Raw genomic sequence first — 9,041 nt, 5'->3', positions numbered from 1 at the left:
CCACATATGGCTTGCAATGTCATCACAAATGTGTCCCATCTGAGCTGTTTGGCTTGGATCAATTGGAATCGGCTTTTGATCACCAAAACTATCTTTAACTCCAGACATGAGCATATCTTCATATGAATACTCCATAAATAAATTATCCATTACATGATGTCGACGTATGAAATTATGCACCGCATAACATGCAAGTGGAATTAATCTTTGGCTAGTAATTGGATAGTTTGACATATCTTTTAAAATCCGAAATCTTGCCTTAAGCACCCTAATGCATCGCTCAATAATATTACGACATGTGCTATGCCTATAATTGAACAACTCTTCCTTCCCCCTTGGTCTGCATTGCCGTCGATAATCTCTCAAGTGATATCATTGACCTCGATACGGAGCAAGAAACCCCGGCATATTTGGGTAACCAGAATCAACCAACTAAAATTGATCTGTGATAGTATTTTCATATTAATTAATAATGTAAAATACCAACATAAATGAATATATATAGAGAATTTTTTCTATTACTTACCACCGCAAGGTTTAGGAAAATGATTTTCATGCCTAGTCAAAGCGTCTATGAACACCCTTGAATCATTTGCTGTCCCCTCCCAGCCCGTATACACAAATGTAAAAAGCATATCGAAATCACATACAAGCATCACATTTTGTGTGATAATAACCTTTCTACCATGAAAAGATGTTTGAATTGATGTCGATGCCCATGCCGATACGTGAGTTCCATCGATAGCTCCAAGACAATTCTAAAAATACACAATGTCTTAGTAAAGATATGTTGTTAATGTAACTAGATACATTAGGGAAAATATATACCTTAAAATATGGAAACCACTTTGGATTATGCAATATGTGAGGATGGACGCCATTATGTTCATATGGTCGAATAATATGTGTGCCCAATGTACAAATAGTTCGTAAAACTCGTTTGAACCACTTGCTACAAGTGTACAATGAATGTTGAAATCGATCTGCACATATTCGATGTCGTGTGTCGTGCCCGATGGTTAGTAAGAACATAGCGACACCTTTTTCAACAATAACTTTCTTTCTATCTTGTAATAGATTCATCTTTTTTAATGTCCTACAAAAATTCACAAACACATGTTTCGACATACGAAAATTATCAAAGCAAACTTGAGGGTGCCCATCAAGTATTTCTTGAATATACATCCTCCCAGTAAGAGATGACGTTCGACAAGGCATCCGATCAATAGATCTATGAAACTGAGTCATTTCATGAAAAAAATCATTTGCATGGCTCAAAATAAGAAGCAAATTGATATCTGGGCCTAATTCATCATATTCATCATCAGAGTTTGACATGATCTGCAATAAATTGATATTAAACTTAGCACACATGTATAGAATTAATTATGAATTGAGGCAAACCAATAAATAATTAAAATTTATAAAACATGACATAGTCATCAACATTAAATTTCAAAATATCAAACATGTCTTAAACATTCAATCCACAAAATAGCAAACATGTCTTACACATTCAAGTCACAAAATCAAAAACCATCATTACTTAAAAAGTCTCCGGCTAGGTAATAAAAGCAATCCCTATGAACTTGTCAACATATGACCCTACACATGGTCGAGATTGATACAATCCAACCATTCAGCTCTCCTATTTGATGGAATTTTCATGAAAACCTCTCGTAGCCAAGGTTTACCGAAAGCTTCTGTAGCTTTTGTGTAAACTTGAGTAGATAAGTCATCCATGTGATTTAAAATATGCATGCACATGTCTATAGAGTAAGGATCACTGAACTCGCTCGTTCCAGTAGAGGAAGAAATTTCTTGTTCGCGTTCTAACTTAGCAGCCTTCAAATCCAGGTATTTTTGCCTAGCAATAGATTCTTGACTCAGGTGTTGCAAGGTATCACTCCACTTGTCCATATAAGAATCATATTTTTTAGTTTTTGAACGCTTAGGATCTTTACGTCGATGACTCTCAGTTGATTCTGTACTACGATGTCGCCGATTATTAGGTTCCCCTCCAACGTCCTCATTCTCGTCATCGACAACTTCAACATATGAGCTGACACCTTTGTTAATGAATGCTTCTTCGAGCTCTCTCTCTTCATCAGATGTGGGAGGTAATTGAGTAGAAGCTCTATGCATATCACCAGTTGCAGTTGTCCTGCCGAAAATTTCACTAAGAATGTGAAAATGATCACATCCTTTCTTTTGTATTGACTTATACTCCTTTCTATTTTTTTGTTCCATTGATTACAAAAAATGCATTTTATTATACATAAACATACAATAAAATTATATATTTGATTAGATATAAGTATTTACCAGATAAAATTCTGCCCACACTTCCTCTGGAGCATTCACTTTATCGGTGTCAGGATCCATTGTCACACCAGTATGCGTAAGCAATGCTGCAAAAAGACGTTGTCTTATGCGTAGACGATTCCATTTACCTTTGAGCCTTTCTACACCATAATTCTTGTTCGTAACCTGATATAATTCTTTGTTGATCTCCTTCCAAACCGTATTGGTGAAGGTAGATGTTTGTAACTTATTGTGCTTCACTTTTTCATAAATGATATCGACAAACATGACAACATTTGTCTTTGACCAATCATACTTCTCAATTTCGATACTTGGATTATGCCCTCCCATAATGTAATCTCTAAAAATTGCCAATATTAAAGCCGACATAAAAATGTGTTTGGTAACATATATTAGAAAATGTAATACCCAAAGCAATACCCTAAGCAAGTTACATGCATGTAGAGAAAAAAAATTGGTATGTACATCCAAGTTTTAACCTTTTCATCTAGTAAGTTGATGCCCCAATGTAGAGAAAACAAGGTCCTGAGATTGAGTCGCAATAGACAATGGTACTTGTGATATGCATTGTTAGATATAAAGTAGATAAGCAATGCTACTGAAAAATATAAGCAGTATGTAAATGTGAGAGAATTTAGTTTATAATCACTTGCTCTTCACTTGGTACTCTCCTTCCATCTCAAAATATTGTTGCATGCCTGTTCTAGTTTGTGTGCTACTGGGTAAAACGTTTCCCTTTATCAAATTAAAAATTTGATACCTTTTTGGTTGTATTAGGAATTTAACATTGAAAAACTACAACTTCTTGAGACTGATAAAAAGAAGATCAGGCAAGAATATGAACGAAAGCAGAAGCAAGTTGAGATTCGTAAGAAAATGTAATGTGCCTTGCATCTTCATCCCAAACCTAGAATTTTGGGATCAAAATAGGAGAATGAATCCCAGCGAACAGAAAGGGTTCGTTTGCACAAGAACAAAAAGAAAATAAAGGAAGAAAATAGAAGAACAAAAAGAAAATTTTCCCTTAAAGAAGAACCAAAAGAAAACAAAGGAAATCATGTGAAGAAGCTTACGCCAAGGGAACGAAGAGGCCGAGTCACAGTGAAGTAGGCACGAATCGGCGAACTCAGATTGGTTTGGAAAAGCCTGGAGCAGGAAGCAGCGAAGAGGAGGAGAAGACGACGAAGAACATGAGCACGAACCGGAGAAGACGGCGGAACGAGCTCGAGCACGAAGCGGCGAAATCGTGAATGAGGAGCTGGATCTGCTCGAGTTTCCTGAGGCAGCGCGTTTTCTCATGGAGGCAGCGTGTTTTCTCATTTTCCATATTTCAACGCCTTTTCCCATTTTCGTTAGAAAATAATAAAATATCGTTTTCTATTTTTTTAGAAAATGACTTTTCATTTTCCAGAAAACGAAAATGGAAAACACACAACAAACAACTATTTCCAGAAAAAAGAAAATGAAAATGGGAAAATATCAAACCAAACGCACCCTTAGATTTTATCATTTAATAATAAAAATTATGTAGAAATAATGACTTTGATCAAGCCCTTGAACCCTTGGGGTTTTGTTCTCTTCTCACACTCCTAATTGAATTGCTGACCCTTATTCATCTCGAAATCTCACACTTTTCATCTTTCATTCTTGCTCGCATGATCACATCCGACGCCTTAGTCACTCTTAATTGTTGCACCAATGTTGCCTGATCATTAGTCGCGCATCTTCTCCAATTGTTTGTCCTTGCATCATCAGCCACTCGATTCTAACAGATTCTAACTGTTCATTCGCCATCAGTCAACAAAAAAATAAAAAAAATTCACTAAAGACAAGAACAATAAGCCACTAAGCTGCATATTTAGTTTTTCATCCAATTAAATTAAAGATTTTTCAACCTCCAAGTCATATTAATATGTTCATTAAGTATCAATAACTAATTGATAGTATTGTTACCCCCATCACAGATTAAAATATCATGCCGTTTCTTTCGATATGGGTGAAATATTTCGTTCCATTTACCGATCGTTATAGGCACGCCTCCAGTGCCGACACGCCCCGGGGCCCCGTGGGTGCGTTGCGTTGGCTTGGTGACGTGTCTGGAGGCATGGGCTCAGTGATGCATCTGGAGGTGTCGTGTGGGCTTGACGAAGCGTCATCGCTTGGGCAGGGTGAGGGGTCAGGGGAAGGTTTTAGTTTAATTAAATAACTTATATTAATAATTTTAATCAATTCCTAATTATGATTGAGATAATTTAGATAAATCTAATTAAAGCCTAATAAAATTATTTTAAACCATGCCCTCAATAATATCACATCTCCAAGACCCACGAATTGCAACCTGAAACCCATTAACTTGCTAGGATTTGAAAGCATAAGGCTATATAAATAGCACATGTAAAAGGAGGTATGCCTACCCAAACCCTAAATTCTTTTCATTTTCTACATTTTTATCTTCTTCCTTGAGCATTCGTGAAAACTTAGGCATCGGAGGGGACCTTGCCGAGGCAATTCCTAGTGAGCCCTCTGACACGTGTTAATTCTCACAGAGTCGACTGTGTCCCGAAAAGAAAATATCGCTAACAATATCAAATATGATGTAATAGTTTTTTTGCCACATCAAGTATCTTAGTCATGTTCACACCATCATGTAAAAATCAAATCACGTTAAGTAGAGCAATTTAGCAAAAATTGCATGAGTAGATTGTAATCTAAATGAGTAGATTGCAAGAAGTGATACTTATAATAGGTATGATTTGGAAATTATACCTTAGTTATTTTTTTTAAAAAAATATTCCTAAAATTTAGATATTTATTTAAGTCAATTAATTATTCTATATCCAATTTTTGGTTCTTTGTTAGTTTGATCGGGATGATTCTTAACTAGTGAATGAGTGAGAGTCAGAGGGTTAACTAATTGATCAGTTGTTTAACTAGTGAATAAGTGATCTAAACCTTTCTAGTTTGATTTTTAGTTCAATTATGATGACTATAATTTAGGAGAATGAAAATTAGAATTGAGGGCAGTTCTTTGAATGGTCGAAATGAGAGTCAGGGTTTGATTCCCAAGTAGGGTAATCTTATGTCTATCGTGCTCAAATTATTAAGACTATTGGGTTGCCACATCAGGAGCCGATGTGCTTTTAGATTTATCTTACAAGTGAATTAGGGGGAAGACCTCCCACTTCTAGGGTTAATCCGACCAAAGGCCTGGATACCTAAATTAATAAAAATTAAAATGATGAAGACATTCAGATCAAGTGAAGATACAAAGCTTTGAACTTGGGATGGTTACTAAGTTTGAAAATTGTCAATCAAACTTGGATAATAAGCATCTAGATCGAGAGAAAAGTTTATGGCCATCAAGTTTGGAAGAAGAAACTTGAAAAAAAAAGGGTGAAATCGTCACCTTACCAGCTCTTCTAGGATGATACCATACTCTCTGGAAGAAGTAAATCATAGGACATTTGTCCTAATGTAACATACATTTGTGTAGATTGCCTAAATATATTAGTCGATTAGAATATAATATGATGAACAAATGAGAATTTTCAATTAATGATAATTCATTTTAATGCTACGTTTACTTTAGAAGAATGGATTTAAAAACTAAGGCAAGTTACAAAAAAACTTTGCTCTGTTTATTTGGATTTTATATTTTTTTATTTTTTACTTGTTATAAATAACGGACAGATATTTATAAATCTATTCGTTGATTCATTTGCTACCCCTCAACCATGCGCGCAAGTTGTACTTCCGACCACTAGCCTCACGAGCAGTCGGGGCGGTCGTGCACGACCTCCTCGTGTTTGTAATGAACAACGGGGGCGACTGTACATCTCTACCAGGCATGCACTAAAGTCGACAAGGCTTCTAAGATGCAACTCCAGTTGATTCTATTCCAATTCTTGATGAACCTTTTGTTGGGTTACAAAGTTGTAAATAAAGTTTTATATTAAAAATATATAGGAAAGATCATGAGTCTATAAGAGAAAGATATCTTTATTGGTATAAGATCTTTTGGGTAGAATTCAAGAGCAAAATCATGAGGACTTAGGCCTAAAGTGGACAATATTATATCATTGTGGAGATATCTAAATTTCTTTTGATTCCTTCAATTGGTATTAGAGCCTAGACTGCCAGAATGTCTAACCTTCGATTGTGCACAAGAGCTATGGTCTAATTGAGCTATGTGAGTAGAATATTTATCTCGAACAAAGGATGTTGGGGCTCCTATGTTCAGATCAAGAGGACCAGCTACCAAGCAGAAAGTCCTAGTTGCGGCTAGGCAAGGAAGTTCTAATAGGTGTGTGGATTGAGGGGCAGGAAGACCTGGTCGGTTGAAGATCAGATGTGGGAAGCCTGTGGTCCTTCATTTGAGAGGGGATTGTTGGGTTGTAAGGTTGCAAACAAAGTCCCATATTGAAAATATATGGAAAAGATCATGGGTTTATAAGGGAAAGATATCTCCATTGGTATGAGGTCTTTTGGGTAGAGCCCAAGAGTAAAACCATGAGGGCTTAGGTCGAAAGTGGATAATATTATACCATTGTGGAGATATCTAAATCTCTTTTAGTCCCTTCACCTTTTGATGAGAGAAATAGCAGAGAAGAGATACTATGTACGGTGAGGACAAAGCCGACACTATCTCCGTAGAGGCTAAATTAAGGTTTAGGGACATGGTGGAAGAGAGGTTTGTTGGATAGTATCTGTATTAGGTGGCCTTAATTGTAAGTCATGCATATAAATATATGAACCAAGCCCGTATAAAGTGATCTAACTTAAGTTTATTAGGTTTCAGGTTATTGGATGCAAGTTTAATGTGTAGAACCCTTTAGCCCGATCTGTTATCATCTATGGGCTGATAATGGATCCAAACTTTTATATAAATGATTGGTCCCCAAGGGTTTATGTTATCTTGATAGAACCCTCGTTCCCTATTAACGAGAGTTTACAGTGCCGTCAACCCTAATACCCTTGGAAGATCTCTCTTGTTGCTTCTGCCACTTCTTCTTCCTCAAGAATTCTTAGACAACGTTACAAGACAAGGATAATGGTTATTCAATCAGGTTTCTTGTCATGTTTATTTTTTCTATGTCATGTTTCGATGAAGAAAATCCATGCTCACATGTTCTTGTGTTTTTCTATTTCGAGTTCTCTGCGGTTCTTAGAATTCATGCGACATAGGAATTGCAAGACCTTCAATTGATATTAGATCCAAGGCTCTGTTTAATCGTTTTTCATGGCAATACTATTTGTTTTTTTGTCGATCCTTTATTTTCATGCTAGATTCACTTTTGCTAGTTGCGATAGTCAAACTTTTGTTAACAAAACCTAGGAAAGGTTTTATCTTCTAGGTTTCCATGATTTTCATGAAGAACAGAGGTAACCGTTGCCATCATTGAGAAGAGCCATCATGTTTGACCTAATTTTAGGTCAAATTACGATGGAGTAATTGATTGCCAAGGTTGGACAATCTATTGCTACACCTAAATAAGCACATAGAACTGAAGGGGATCAATTGACTCAATCGATTAGTTGACACCAATTGATTACATTGGTTTTTCAATTGATTGGCACAATAACATCGAATCATGGGATCCTTTTTCAATCCATTACAGATTCGATTGTAGCTGCCAATCAATTGGTGATTGTCACCAATCGATCGAAAGCTTTAAAGTCAGACACAAGAGATTATAATGGATTATGTCAATCGATTAAAGCTGTCAATTGATTAATAACTTTAAATCACAATAGAATTGATTGGAATCAATCAACCTAATCGATTGATGCTATCAATCGATTAGGATTTTATCCAATTGATTAACAACTTTTGAATCACAATAGGACCAACATAATCAATTAGTATGATTGATTGATGTGGCTAAATCGATTACACCAATTGATTATCAATATAAAAATCAATTACAAAAGGCTTTTTGTTCAATTAAGCTAATCAATTGGTGAGAACCAATTGATTGCCATGAAGTCTTAATTGATTGATGAGTTAAATGTTGAACACAGAAGGTTTTGTGATCGATTGGCCAGATCGATTGGTTTGCACCAATCAATTGACACTCATTATCAATCGATGGAAGACACATGTTATCAAAGATGATTCAGTGATTATCTATTGGATTAAATTTCCTAAGGTTTTCTTGGGTCTTTCTCCACACATGCTACTAAATTGAACTATTGTGTTAGTCTAAAGGAGGACACATTAGGAAGATTTAGTGCATCTTATGTTAGTAGATGTATATCTATGCTAAAAGTAATTAGTGTTGGTGCATTTGACACCAATGGTTAAACCTAAGTTTTGATGAATGACAAGTTGATTAAAGTTAGATGTGTTATGTGATCTAACCTTTCTACTAAGTGTACATGACTTAACTGGTTTGACACCAGGCTGAACTCCATCTAAATTTAAAAGACCTGATAGCTAGTGTAGAAGTCCAGATATGTCAAGGAGTGACCTAATATCTGGCAAGAAATTCAGCTAGATTAGCAGAACCTGACAGCTAGCCGAAGTCTAGTTGGGTCTGCTGATCTGACAACTGGTGGGAAGATCTAGTTGACCAAGGTAAAATCGAGTGATTCTGCATGGTAAGTAAGGTAAGTCACTGGAGGAGAGTATTCTAGTGAGGACGAGTCCCAATTAGGGACTTTAGGTGCAAGTCCAATTTTGGTCCATTTTGAAAACCTAAATTGAGACTCTGACT

The sequence above is a fragment of the Zingiber officinale genome, chromosome 5A (assembly GCF_018446385.1).
Source record: "Zingiber officinale cultivar Zhangliang chromosome 5A, Zo_v1.1, whole genome shotgun sequence".
In the NCBI taxonomy this organism is placed as follows: Eukaryota; Viridiplantae; Streptophyta; class Magnoliopsida; order Zingiberales; family Zingiberaceae; genus Zingiber; species Zingiber officinale.
This window is presented reverse-complemented; position numbering follows the sequence as displayed.